The 14,915-nt window shown below is 38.4% G+C and overlaps 1 long non-coding RNA gene across 1 annotated transcript; it reads right to left on the bottom strand.

The window, feature by feature from the left end:
- Positions 1 to 1,978: 1,978 nt before the first annotated feature.
- On the bottom strand, positions 1,979 to 8,937 carry LOC146617957 (uncharacterized). Its single transcript, XR_014906877.1, has 4 exons — positions 8,846 to 8,937; positions 7,090 to 7,122; positions 2,878 to 3,038; positions 1,979 to 2,658 (listed from the first exon to the last, which is right to left on the bottom strand). It is a non-coding gene; the product is annotated as an uncharacterized LOC146617957 (long non-coding RNA).
- Between the last annotated feature and the right edge of the window lie 5,978 nt (positions 8,938 to 14,915).

Genomic DNA, 14,915 nt, shown 5'->3' with positions numbered 1-14,915 from the left:
GTAATGCTCCAACAATCCATCAAGTGGTGCGGCTTCATAGCTTACCAAAGTCATACTAAAACATTTTTTGACAGATTTTTGAGCGCCGTGTTTCACATAAAATTGGTTGGAGGTCAGTAAGCACAATCACACTTCATACAGAAGGCGCACCGGATTATAAGGCGCACTGTCGATTTTTGAGAAAATTAAAGGATTTTAAGTGTGTTTTATAGTGCAAAAAAATACGGTCATTATTGAAGAATAAATAAAGTAAATTTCACATGAACAAACCTTTTAAATTACTGTTATGCTAATGCTATTCAAGAATGCTGTCCCTGTTTTGTTGCTAGCTATCTCTTCTTTTATTTTAAATACAAACTCGAGCATTTTGTTTGGGCTCACCTTTCCTTTTATCTGTATTTTGTCAAAAAGCAAAAAGAAGAAGGCTAATGTAAGCAGAATCTCTTTTGTGAATAGTTCCGCTCACAGCGAGTGACCTTTGTGACCGAAGCCTATCCCGGATTGCCACACACTGACAGATGTTTTGACATGTCATGGGCCAGCTATAATCTGGATTTGTTTGGCTGTACTGTGTAGTTCAGTTGAGATCAGTGCACCTGGTGTGTGGGTGAATGCACCTGTGTGGGAGTGAAGCAGTCACACAGACCACTGTTTGACCACGTTTAGTCATTAACTGCTTTGCTGCTTTTGATGTTTAGACTTGCATGAGGTGGCTAAGTGTGAGGTTGAATAGCTTGAGAAGGATCCAGTGTTCTGATAAAATGTTATGAGGATTTTTCTTTCTTTATGATGATAATAAGAGAAATTTAAAAAGCATATTTTACAAGGTTAGAGATAGAGGTTAGGGCTTCTAGAAACAAAAATCTAGTTAAAGAACATTTGCACAAAACGCAATAGTCCCACAGACCGTGTGTGTCTGGATAAGACCCTTTCCCAGCCAACATTTATATGTGGGGCCCATATGGTTTGGAAATGGGCTGAAAAATGGGCCCCATATAGGATTGTCCGCGGGTTCCGTAATGGCCCCATATTAAATGCCCATATAGGTGTTATGTTAGGAAAATCTGGGAACTAAATGGGCCCCAACTGGGAAAAGTACACAGAAACCCACCTGGGCCCCATCTTTCAAGTTTTTGTGGGTACCATGTAGGCACCACATAGGCTAAAAAGTGGGTTTTAAGTGGGATTGTCCGCAGGTTCCACAATGGCCCCATTTTATAAGCCCATCTCGGTGTTATATTGGTAAAATCTGGGAACTAAATGTGCCCCAACTGGGCAAAGTACACAGAAACCCACCTGGGCCCCATCTTTCAAGTTTTTTGTGGGTACCATGTGGGCACCACATAGGCTAAAAAGTGGGTTTTAAGTGGGATTGTCCGCGGGTTCCATAATGGCCCCATTTAATAAGCCCATCTCGGTATTATATTGGTAAAATCTGGGAACTAGATGGACCCCAACTGGGCAAAGTACACAGAAACCCACCCGGGCCCCATCTTTCAAGTTTTTGTGGGTACCATGTGGGCACCACATAGGCTAAAAAGTGGGTTTTAAGTGGGATTGTCCGCGGGTTCCGTAATGGCCCCATTTTATAAGCCCATCTCGGTGTTATATTGGTAAAATCTGGGAACTAAATGGGCCCCAACTGGGCAAAGTACACAGAAACCCACCCGGGCCCCACCTTTCAAGTTGTTTTGTGGGTACCATGTGAGTACCACATAGGCTAAAAAGTGGGTTTTAAGTGGGATTGTCCGCGGGTTCCATAATGGCCCCATTTTGTAAGCCCATCTCGGTGTTATATTGGTATAATCTGGGAACTAAATGGACCCCAACTGGGCAAAGTACAAAGAAACCCACCCAGGCCCCACCTTTCAAGTTGTTTTGTGGGTACCATGTGAGTACCACATAGGCTAAAAAGTGGGTTTTAAGTGGGATTGTCCACGGGTTCCATAATGGCCCCATTTTATAAGCCCATCTCGGTGTTATATAGGTAAAATCTGGGAACTAAATGGACCCCAACTGGGCAAAGTACACTGAAACCCACCTAGGCCCCATTTTTCAAGTTCTTAGTGGGTACAACATGAGGAAAACATGAGCTAAAAAGTTGGAATGGCATTAGCAGTGGGTTCTGTATTTGCATCTTATTTCTAGTTTGAATTGACTAAGTTCTGGCACTGAGTGGGCCCCATGTAGTAAAACAGTCACAAAATCAATTTTTCAGACGGCTAATACGGGTTCTGTGACACAAAGACACCAAATATATTAAAGCTGACCGCAAACAAAATCTAGTTTGTAAATAAAACCATTTCAAAAATCACGAGGGTACACAAAACAACATTTTTCACATTTATTTTGTCCAACAACTGTGATTTTACGTAACTGTATTCCAAAGTGCGTAAACGTTTAAAAACTAGAAATGTCAAACTACAGCAAAATTCCTTAGATATTTGGAACTGTAGCAACATGGGGAAAAAGTCAGATGGAAAACTCAAAAGCTTATCTTGAATCAGCAGGGTTTGTTTTTTTACAGAGCCGTAAGTCTATTTTGTACCCTTGCAGCCCTCGGTCCTCCTCTGTCTTTAGCTCCACTGAACCACTTGGACAGAGCCTTCTCTGCTTCTTGCAAGTTGACTTTTGATGTTAAATAATTCTTCAGTGCCTCTGCAAATGAAGAAGAAGAAAAACGGGCAAGCCAAAGTAAAGTTAATCTTAGCTTACTTCATTTGGTGATGATTTTCAAAGAACAATGTTTATTTCACTTTATTGCCTCAAAAAATATATACAAATTGCATGATAACCAATCTCAGTTACACTTTCAAACACTTTATTAAAAAAGTTTAGTTTTCTAAAGTTCAAATGTCTCAAGTGAAACTAACTTACCATACACAACATTAAAAAGACGCAAATCTCTGAACTTTTTTTTCCCCATGTCGGCCAAGCATGTTGTACTCCACAGCCAGCTCAGGTGATATGAGGAATTTCATCATCCTTCTTGTGGCATCGTCTACACTTGTTTCCCCTGTATCTGCTACCATGGCAACCTGAGGGGAACATACAAAAAGGACAGATTAGATACTGGCATCTGGTTAGGATGCCTCCCTGGTGAGGTGTTTTGGGCTCGTCCCACCAGGAAGAGACCCAGAACACCCAGGACATGCTGGAGGGACTATGTTTTTCGGCTGGCCTGGGAATGCCTTGGGATTCCCCCGGAAGAGCTGGGCCAAGTGCCTGGAGAGAGCGAAGTCTGGGCCTCTCTACTTAGTACCGGATTGGGTCGAGGGGCAGCAGCCTAAGCTTAAGATAATGGACCGGAATGGAGGATAAATGGACACTTTACATATTACTTAATGTTTACTGTGTGGTGATAAAAAAAAAAATGGTAGTAAACACAAGCTAAACTAAAAAAATTAATTGCGCTTCCTTAACCCTTTATCCCCAATAATGTTACGCAGGATAACTGGTAGGTCTGGTAGGTTTTTTCCTCTACTGTATACTATATGAATGTAATCAAGGATTAATAACAGAAAGAAAAAAGAAATTGAAATTTTGCCATTTTTACTAAAGGCAATCAAAATGTACATGAATAAAATATTTAAATTAGTCAATTCAAATTAATAACTCTAAAACACTGAACAAAATTAAGTATTTGACCCTGTGGTTTATTTTCGGACATCTCTTTTCTTCTAAAAGTCCAGGCGTGTTGGGCCCCTGGCAGAGCTCAGGTTTGACAAGACAGGTTTGGAAAAACCTGTCGCTGGCGACTTTTTGGGGGCTAAAGGGTTAAAATAAATAGGAATTGGCCAAAATTTGTATAAACTATGAAATAGCAGAACAAAAGTAAAAAAAAAAATCTTTATCTGTTATCAGAATCAAATATTTGATTAGAATAAAAAATTTAACTTTCTGGAAGATTTCTCGTTACATCTGTCATAAAAGTAACAACATCTCAGAAAAGAAACATGATAGCAACAGAAAAATATGATAGCAGTGTGATGTGATGGTCCCTGGCCAGATTTTTACACATATTATAAGCCCTGTGACACAAAAACCACAGAACTCTGACACGCACAGACTGTTTTCCTTCGTGCTAATGAAGAAAAATGCTGGTCTGGTATGTAAAAGGGAATTTATTCTTCCAGGACCTGAAGCTCCGTAATGCAGCCCTCCAACAGCCAAACCTATCTGTTCTCTGATTGTCTTGATGCATGCTCAATCATCCAGGTAAGTAAATCTCCAAAAGTTGATTCTGTTCATCTGGACGTAGCGCTTGCAGCATTTTCTCCCACTGAAAATGCTACGTCCAGATGAACAGAATCAACTTCTGGAGATGTTCTCTGATTGGATTGTTTAATTGGTGATTGACATGAAATTGACCAATCAGCTGAAAGGAAGAAAAATAGGGTCAAAATTTGGATGTGTAAGTATAAATCCACACACAGCCAGGAAAGCCGAGCGCAGAGTTGTTTGTAGCACCAATTCAGCCAGAGTGGAGCCAGATGGATTTTCCATCCATCCACACTGTAAAGTCTATAGACCAGCAAGTGATAAATTAACAGTGTTGTTGGTATTTTCTAAAACAGTTGTATGCAATAGGAATTGCTGTTTATAGTCCTCCTGTATATCTGCATGTTCCCTCCCAATTAAAACCTGTGATAATGGAGATTCAAATTCATGTCATACCTATACCAACAGTTATCAAGTATCCAGATCGACCTTTACTGATGTGCTCTGTCAGTGCGCCCCAGGGCAGCTGTGGCTACAATGTAGCTTGCCATCGCCAGTGTGTGATTGTGTGTGTGAATGGGTGAATGACTGAATGTAGTGTGAAGCGCTTTGGGGTCCTTAGGGACTAGAAAAGCGCTATAAAAATGCAGGCCATTTACCATTTAAAGGAAAATTGTTATTTCCATGTATTTTCCTGTTCTGCCTTCAACTTTGAGGACTTCCCCCCACATTTCTAGTTGTGACAGTGCACCTACAACAAAAAAAATCTGCTGTGATTTACATTTGTTGAAAGAGCAATTTTGTAAAATAGTCTATTTTTGTATGCACAGTTTACAAATCTGTCCTGTACAGCATGGACTGATTGCATGCTAAAAAGTTGTTGCTTAAAAATAAAACAATACATTTTTAATTAATAACATCAGCAGAAAGCCTTGTTATTAATTAGATGTACAATTTCTATAGAATACGAAACAACTCAGTTCATTTTTGATCATATCAATACCAGCATATTACACAACTAGTGATGGGATTTTCGTCTCTTTTTAGAAAGCCGGCTCTTTCGGCTCCCAACCGGCTCTTCAGGTTGTTTTGTTGCTTTAATTAATTTATTATTAACAACAATATAAAATTATGAACAAAAGGAATTACTAATGTAAAAAAAGAAACGTGGTTTTATTTATATATGTTTATATATAAATATATATGGTGGCCCCTAGAGACAAAGCATGTACAAACTCCAAAACCCATTTCTAGCGTCAACTGAACTTCCAAAACAGAGCTATCTAGATCACTTAATTTACACAATTGAAATCATATGTGTATTTTTTGTGTATTTATACACAAGCACTCATATATATTCATAAAAAATTCCAAAAGCTGTTCATTTACCTGTTACTACCACACACCAAATCTGGTCGTTGGTACTTCCTGGCTTGTGTAGCCACTAGGTAACAAAATCTCAACACTGTGCCTAGCATCCTGGAGCACTTCTGTTGTGTTTTGTACGTGCTTTGGAGTTTGTACGTGCTATGGAGTTTTTACGTGTTTTGGGGTTTGTACGTGCTTTGTCTCTAGCAGCCACCGTAAATATACTTTTATTTATTCTCTCCACATAAAATGTAATAAATAAATCATATAATACAAAAAAAACAACTATTTACATTTCAACTTTTAACTATTTAAATTTTCAGCTTTTTCCTTTTAAACAAATTTAAAGTGAAACAACACAAAACACTGCAAACCACAACACAATTAAATATAAATTATAATATGAAAACAAACAGAAGATGCACATTCTCTGTCATATGGGCCTGCATGAATAAACTTTCTGAATCCTTTATCATCCGCAATTGAAAATAGTTGTGGATGATTACTATACCTTTCTAATGTGACGTTGTTGTCCCTGGCTCTCTTTCTCTCTCTCTCCCTCCTGCTCTGTTACTGTGCTACTGCGTGTGTAACAACCGCCCCTCCCCCCTCTTCCCAGCGCAAAGCACAAGGCTCGCTTGCAGAGTGAAGCGGAAAAAAAGTGCGAGAGAGCGGGTGAGAGAGAGAGAAAAAACACGCTTGTGTCGTTCACTTCAAAGAGCCGTTTCGTTTTGACCAACACATCACTAACAACCATGATGAAAAACGCTCATCTGCTTCCATCACCATCAGCTGATTAACATTGAGCTGCTGCAGTCAACACCATCAAACTAATTTAGTGTTTAATGTTATGTTATGTTATTGAATGCTTTTATTTTTAAATCTTTACCAGCGCTTAAAGACTGTAGATGTTCACACCTGGTGTTAGAAAACCGAGCTCACTGCAGTATTTTTTTTTATAACAGGAAATTTTAATTTTTATTGGTTACCGTGTTTATTACCACTTTTATCAGTAATGTACTTCCTATAAAATATGGATTTGATAAGTTACCGGTTTATTGAAATCAGCTAGTGAACACATCGATCACTTTATTGAACTACACGCCTTACACTCTTGTGAGCTCTGGTTACTAACAGCAGGTGTGAATGTTTGGAGTCCAAAACGCAGATAAAGATTAGAATAACAAGGCAATGTAAAATCAGTTTAATGCAGTTGACAGTAGCAGCTCAGATGGAAATCAGCCAATTGTGAGGAGAGCAGAGGACCAAAACTGTCAGAGTTGTGGGTCAAGTGAAGAGAACACTGTTGGCATTATTGTTAGCATAAAAGATGAAAATTAAATAAATGTTAAATTTTAAAATAGATCATTGCCTCCTGTGCCTAAATAAATATATATACTTAATACCAATAAAAAAAAAGGATGCCCCAAAGACCATCACTTTTCAAAAATAATAATAATAATAATAATAAGTAATACAAATAATATGAAAGTTACTTACATGTCAAAGATGGTGCTTGTGATCTTGAAGAATCTAAACGTGATAAGGAAATGAAAGAAAGTGCATGAGAAAATACAAACATTTTTGTTTTTTCCCAGGATAATTCAATATAAAAGATTCTCTTACTAATGCACAAAATGAACAGTGTAATTAAAAGTTTGAAAGGCACTACATGTGTTTATATGATAAACTGACTAATTCAAGCAGCAAACACTAGCAGTGCAAAAATGTATCTAACTAGCTGACAGACTTTAAAGTCACAGGAAGATATATCAAAATGGTGACTTATGCCAGAACAAATGACTTGACAGACATAAATCCTAAATTCCTTTAAGTAAAAAAGGAATTACTTTTTTATAAGTGGTCCCTAGTGGTTTTCAAATTATTACATGGCTTGTTAATTTTTTATTAAATTATTAAGAAGCCAGATGAGTTCAAAACATTTACAAATGACTATAAAGCACTATCCAAACTTCAAATCAAGTGGCAAAATCTCCAAATTAAAAGTACTCGCAAACTATAAAAATTTTATTATACTTAAAAATATGCAAAAACTAATTTAGTGGAATTTTTACCTGCTCAAGAATACATTGAACATGCAATATTTAATTGAAAAGAACAAAATTTGTGTACTTTTAGAAAGGATTATTAAATATTTGGGGATACTAGACATAAAGAGGGTCTCGTACATTTACGGGCATCTAATTTCCTGGATTTAATGGTTTAAAAGTTTAATAGGTCTTTGAAGTTGATAATAAAATTGAGTCCATTATTAGCAAAAAGAATTTAAAAAAAAAAGAGCAAAAAAATGCTTAATATATAATAATTGTTTTAAACTTAAGCTTTGTAATTGTAGCAGATTTCATTATGTCTGTAATTTTTTATTTAGCCCCACAGTAGTAAAAGCCATAAATGGGAGTTAGATTTATTACTAGTATTTTACACAGCATTCAGCTATAATAACATGTTCTGCATTTTCCTACTTCACCATCTGATCTGAACAGCTGCACTCTCTTAATTAATTAATGACCTAACCTTTCTCAGTAACCAATAACTAGATGGAACAGCACAGTATCTAAGAGAGTGATCAGACAGTGTTTGAGCTAAAGACGCTGTGTGTTTCTTTTGGGGGCTTTTTACACACTGATCCACCACCGTTTTCCCATAGTACAATGCATATCTGGTAACATTACCGTATTCAGATCAGAAAACCGTTTCAGCTGCAGGCATCTACTCCTGTAATTTAAACAATCACCTTGCTACACTGCACATGAATATTACGTAACATGGTATGACTAGCTCATGTTCAGACATTTAAGATACTGTTCAGCCATTTTGTTTACTGGGTAGTGCATAATGGCCGAGTTAGCTGAGCAGGAATCCACTAAAGCCAAAAAAATAATATAAATTTTTTAAATTAATTACAAAAACCTTATAGGAAAACCCAAGAAACAGTTGCAGAAGCACAGAAAAAAACTGCCGTGTACGTTATAGTGTGTAAATTCAAAAACTGTATAGAGAGAATGGTGCAATGAAAACAGAATAAGATAAGATGAACTTTATTGAGTAGAATATAGGCAGTAAGAGTTTTTTAATTAACTTTAAATTATGTTTGCCAAAGACAATGCAGCAAATTAACCCAGTTCTACCTGCTAGCTAAAGATGTTATGCTTCTCCCCCTTATACCGTTTAGGACGACTATAGAAAGTTACTAAAATAACCATTGATGAAAACGTATCAAACTTTAAGTATTTACCTTTGTCATAGTTTTCGATTCTTTGGTATCCTTTTGTCCTCCACGTTCTTAAACACCAGGGAGAGAAAAGGCGCAACAGACGAAAGACCGCGAAGACTAGACGCTAGGCGGTGTAATCTGCTCCTCCCTCTTTTTAAACGAGCCAATAGGAGCTGCTCACATTAAAAACAACTTTATTTAAAAAGTCGTTTTACACCTGATACAAAAATTTTAAAAGTCAAACAATGCACAAGTTTAAAAGAACAATTTTATTTTTAAAAGTTTTTTAAGCATAGGGATGGTTAATATGTTTTAAAAAGTAATATATAATATTTATCAAAAAGTGTCACCCAAATCAACATCATAATAAAAATATAATTAATAAAAATATAATAATGATAAGAAGAAGAATAACAGTTTACCTAAAAGCTCTTCTAACATTAGACTGGTTTTGAAAAGTTTCAATAGTGTCAATACACCATAAGGACAAGGGAGTTTCACAGTTGAAGTGTGACTGCTTGAAAGACCCCATTCCCTCTCCTTTCCACTAGTTCAAAGAAAATATAAATTATTTCTGGTTATATAATTTGAGGGCACAAGTTTGAAGAGTAACATTTTAACAGATCGGTAATATACTTCAGGAGCTTTACTGGATCTGATTAACCAAAACTTCCATCTTCCATGTAACTAACTGTCTTTTCTCTAATACAGTAGAGTGTGTCTGATCTACTAAAAATCCTCAACTGCATGTTTGCTCAAGTAAATAGTCTTAATTGTTTGAACAACCAGTAATCCTTAATTTGCAAATGCCAAATCTGGATTTTGTCTGTGTAATTCACTTTTATCTTAGGTTTTTTATTCGTATTTTTTGCTTTTCTTTTTTTCTACTCTTGTGTCCGTTTTAATCACTTATTATTGCTGCTGTGACAAGTGAATTTACCTAAGAAGAATCATGAAGTCCTTATTTTATCTTATCTGAGCCTCACCATGCAGCCTACCATGCAGAGTTCACATTAAGTACATAAAATGAAATCTAAAATTAAAAAGTAACCAGTTTCAAACCAGTTATTTGGAATAGTGTGCAGAGTGTTTTGAGTAACATTGAATGTTCAAAAACACCAAAGTTCCTATAGTCTCACTTGACAGCTGGGTTGTAGTTTCTGATAACACATAACATCTTGAGGTCTCAATGTGGACTTTGAGTACATTTGCTAGCCAAGGCTAAATACTGAGAGGGTCAAAAATGAAGGGTCAAGAACATCTGACTGTACGTAAGGGTAGCAAAAGTGATAGACTGAGGTTGTGCCAAATATGTTAAAGTTAGGGTGATTTCTTAGAGAATGGTACCACATGGGTGCCGTCTGCAGGTTATAAAAGAGAGTTATGTTCATACTTTCTTTTGAGATTATTTTTACAATTTGACTTTCAGAACTCCCTGGGTTGTGCGCAATCTGTGATGGGCTTGTTTGGAATAAATCCTCCTTTATTCAAATAACACTTTCTCAGGCTCTTCACAGAAGAAGAATCCTCACATAAGCATGTGCTACCATTTTGAACCAATGTACACATTTACCATCACTAACCCAACTAGGACCTACATTGGATGCCCACCCATATGGATTTGATGTTAGAAACGCAAGTGGGTCCCATATATACTAAACAATCTTGAGCCCATGTAAAATATATGCCCATATTAATTTAACATAACCCATTTGGGGCCCACATAGACATGTTTTCAGGGTCTGACTTGCATTTGCCCATGTGTGACACATATAGTTTGACCAGGTGGGCCCCACCTATGTCATCAGTACCAAAAAATATATACCGATTACCTCACTTTGCCCCACCTGGGGCACACAGCAAATGCTTTTCTTTAAATGACTGTGTTTGCCCATGTCTAACCCAGGTGAAAAACCCAAGTGGGTCCTACGTGTGTTTCCCATTTTGAAACAAGTGAAGTGTTTCCCATGTTTGACCCAGCCAGGACCTACTATATGTTTCCACTCGGTTTTGCCCATATGGCTTTAATGTGAGAAACCTAAGTGGGTCCCATATATACTAAACAATCTTGAGCCCACATAAAATATATGCCCATATTAACTTAACATAACCCATATGGGGCCCACATAGACATGTTTTCAGGGTCTGACTTGCATTTGCCCATGTGTGACCCATATAGTTTGGCCAGGTAGGCCCCACCTGTGTCATCAGTACTAAAAAATATATACTGATTACCTAACTTTGCCCTACTTGGGGCACACAGCAAACGCTTTTCTTTAAATGACTGTGTTTGCCCATGTCTAACCCAGGTGAAAAACCCAAGTGGGTCCTACGTGTGTTTCCCATTTTGAAACAAGTGAAGTGTTTCCCATGTTTGACCCAGCCAGGACCTACTATATGTTTCCACTCGGTTTTGCCCATATGGCTTTAATGTGAGAAACCTAAGTGGGTCCCATATATACTAAACAATCTTGAGCCCACATAAAATATATGCCCATATTAACTTAACATAACCCATATGGGGCCCACATAGACATGTTTTCAGGGTCTGACTTGCATTTGCCCATGTGTGACCCATATAGTTTGACCAGGTGGGCCCCACCTGTGTCATCAGTACCAAAAAATATATACCGATTACCTCACTTTGCCCCACCTGGGGCACACAGCAAATGCTTTTCTTTAAATGACTGTGTTTGCCCATGTCTAACCCAGGTGAAAAACCCAAGTGGGTCCTACGTGTGTTTCCCATTTTGAAACAAGTGAAGTGTTTCCCATGTTTGACCCAGCCAGGACCTACTATATGTTCCCACTTGGTTTTGCCCATATGGCTTTCATGTGAGAAACCCAAGTGGGTCCCATATATACTAAACAATCTTGAGCCCACATAAAATATATGCCCATATTAACTTAACATAACCCATATGGGGCCTACATAGACATGTTTTCAGGGTCTAACTTGCATTTGCCCATGTGTGACCCATATAGTTTGACCAGGTGGGCCCCACCTATGTCATCAGTGCTAAAAAAATATATTGATTACCTAACTTTGCCCCACCTGGGGCCCACATAGACATGTTTCAGGGTCTGACTTGCATTTGCCCATGTGCGACCCATATAGTTTGACCAGGTGGGCCCCACCTATGTCATCAGTGCTAAAAAAATATATTGATTACCTCACTTTGCCCCACCTGGGGCCCACATAGACATGTTTTCAGGGTCTGACTTGCATTTGCCCATGTGCGACCCATTTAGTTTGACCAGGTGGGGCCCACCTGTGTCATCGATACTAAAACATATATTGATTACCTAACTTTGCCCCACCTGGGGCACACAACAACAGCCTATCCTTAAATGACTGTGTTTGCCCATGTCTATCCCAGGTGGAAAACCCAAGTGGGTCCTACATGTGTTTCCCATTTTGGACCAAGTTAAGTGTTTCCCATGTTTGACCCAGCTAGGACCTACTAAAAGTGCTCACTTGGGATGGCCCATATGGGTTTAATGTGAAGAACCCAAGTAAGCCCCATACAAAAAGCCCAGTTTGAGCCCATGCCCACATGGTACCCATCCAGCCCGAGCAAAAACCAGGTGGGGCCCATATATACATGTTGGCTGGGTTGTTGCACTCTGATCTTTTTTTGCAGCCTTTATTTCACTTTTCCACTATCTCCCCGCTTTTTAAAATCCTAATCAGACGCAGAAACAAAAAATTCAGGGGGGAAAAAAAGAATAATTAATGTTTCTTGCATTAAAGCTTCAGTTTGTTTCTCTTTATACTGTAGAACTTTAGGCCAGTTTCAAATACTCCTTTGCCCTTGATGTAATATTTTAAGATCAATTTAAATAAGCAAAAGAAAAAAGATTCTATGTTGTAGTCCGTGCACTGAAATCCCCTCGTGAACCAGTACCAGGTGTCATTTACAACCTTGGCTTGTGTTTCCTTGCTTTAAAGGTTTAAGTGAACTCTAACGGTATGACCTTATCTGCCCATTTCACGCCGTATTTCCAATGCAGATAAATGCAGAGCAAACAAAGAGGCAGGAATCCACTGATGTGCTGCCCCACATCTATCCTTGAGCTGATAAAACCCACATCCACAGGCCGTCTGGGTGGGGTGTGGGGGGAGACAGTAGCGGCTGCGTTGGGATTTTGCTCACTTGATGTCAAGGATTAAACTCGGTGGGATCAGCTCTACCCCCGACCCACCCCACCCAGATTCTCTGGCACTTTAAATTCCACAGTATGGACTCCTTTGTCAAATATATCCACCCTCTGAGCCCCTTCAACCACAAAAAATGTCTTTTTCAGGCAGTGCTATAGAAGGTGCTACCTGGACAGAGGTGGGCCCCAGGGAGAAAGAGCTGTCAAGACTGGGACCTCCTTCCTGATCCAGCTTGCAGTGCACCTCCCTGAGCCGTCCTATTACGTCTTTATGTGTCACTCTTTTTTTCTGAAGCTACAGAGAGATTAAGGCCTGGGCCAGAACTAAAATGAAGCATAAGCAAGCTTTGTGTTTTGCTTTTTTTGGCCTTGATTTGACATTTGTTCTTGTAGCAGTCGTGTGCATATATGGATAATTCACCTATAATTAGTATATACTGTTGTTATTGGGAGTATTTGTGCCATAAGTATAAAACGAAAGAGTTAATCCTCCAGCTACAAAGCGAAACATTTATTAATCCTTGTGATGGCATGCCACACATGGTAAGCTCCACACCTCATCACCCGTTGATTCACTTTAGTTTAATTTACAGTCACTACTTTAAAATATTCTATTTATTGTTCAATATCGTTTCTTTATTAAATGTATTCATTTTTCCATCACACCTTCCAATGTTTATATGGCGTGCACACATATTAACCTTGCAAGGTCAAAGTTCTGTTTTATGTTATATTAATACATCTTTCTTTGTTTGAGTTACCTGGGGGTTGGTGTCTCCTCCTGTCTGGCAAAAGGTGTGGCAAAGGGCTGGGAGACCTGAAGTACTGCTGACAGCCTAATTGGATTGCACCACATGCTTCATTGCCTGGGGGGTGTTTCATGTTTGTTTAAATGTTTTGTATTAGTTGGTTATATGGCAGCCATCTTGTTTTCCCCCGTGTGTGTCATTTGGTTTAGCTAAACCAGTATTTAAGTCCCCCTGTGTGTCATTTCAGCAGGTCAGTTTACCATATGTTTGTTTGAGGTTTTGTTAATTATTAGCTTGAGTTTAGTCTATTGAGTTGACCTCTTTTATTGGTCTGCCTGTTTAAGTTTTGGCTTTGTTAAATATATTTTCATATTTTTGGGTCAATAAAACCCGTTTTTTGAATTAAAACCACCTGTGTCCTTTATGCTTTACTGCTTGGTCCCTGACAATCCTTTTAATCCTGCAGACCTGCAGAAGTCTTTAGCATCTCTGGGATGTGTAGGTATGTGCGCTTTTTGTACATTTAATGCTACACGCTCGCCATCCTTCATGTGTGTGCGCATATTAAAAGCCGCAGGGTTTGAGTTCACAGGCAAGGCTCCTGTATGTGATATATGCCCGCGCTGATACTTAGTATGTTCTTTTAGGGTTAACATTACAACAATAAAAAAGCTTTCAAGATGAAGTGGGCTGTAAATCTCCACACAAGTCCCCATGAATTTGGCTAATAAATGCAGCAGAAGCATGAGGGGAAGTTGGTTCCCTGGCTGCAAGAGTCTCAGGGGCCAAAGGGTAGAGTCGTTCTGATCAAATCCCAGACCAAATAAAGCGTATATGGGTCAGTGATAGTGATCACTGTTAACAGGTATATGGATTTTGAAGTTGGCCCATTAATACCACATGTTACTATGTGTTACTCCGCTTACACTGGAATTAATTGAGTTTATATTAAAGCAGCAAATCTTGCTGAAACATGATCTCTGGAATGTCATACTCAATCTAGTGGCCCTTCAGTCCCTTTTTCATTTCCGGAGTCTTTGTCACTGCATTCCTTCTTTCCTTTATTTTTTTTAAGTGATCCTAACTTTTCAGCAGTTTCAGGCCTTCCAATGGTTTTGAACCAACATATAACGATTGTGGTTGTCTGGGAAAAGAAACACTCTTTAGTAGCTGTATTACGA

The sequence above is a fragment of the Diplotaxodon limnothrissa genome, linkage group LG15 (assembly GCF_057381915.1).
Source record: "Diplotaxodon limnothrissa isolate DT_005_m linkage group LG15, D_limnothrissa_male_GT1.1, whole genome shotgun sequence".
Classification (NCBI taxonomy): Eukaryota; Metazoa; Chordata; class Actinopteri; order Cichliformes; family Cichlidae; genus Diplotaxodon; species Diplotaxodon limnothrissa.
The sequence above is the reverse complement of the archived record's forward strand: the minus strand, read 5'-3'. Positions and strand labels throughout refer to the sequence as shown.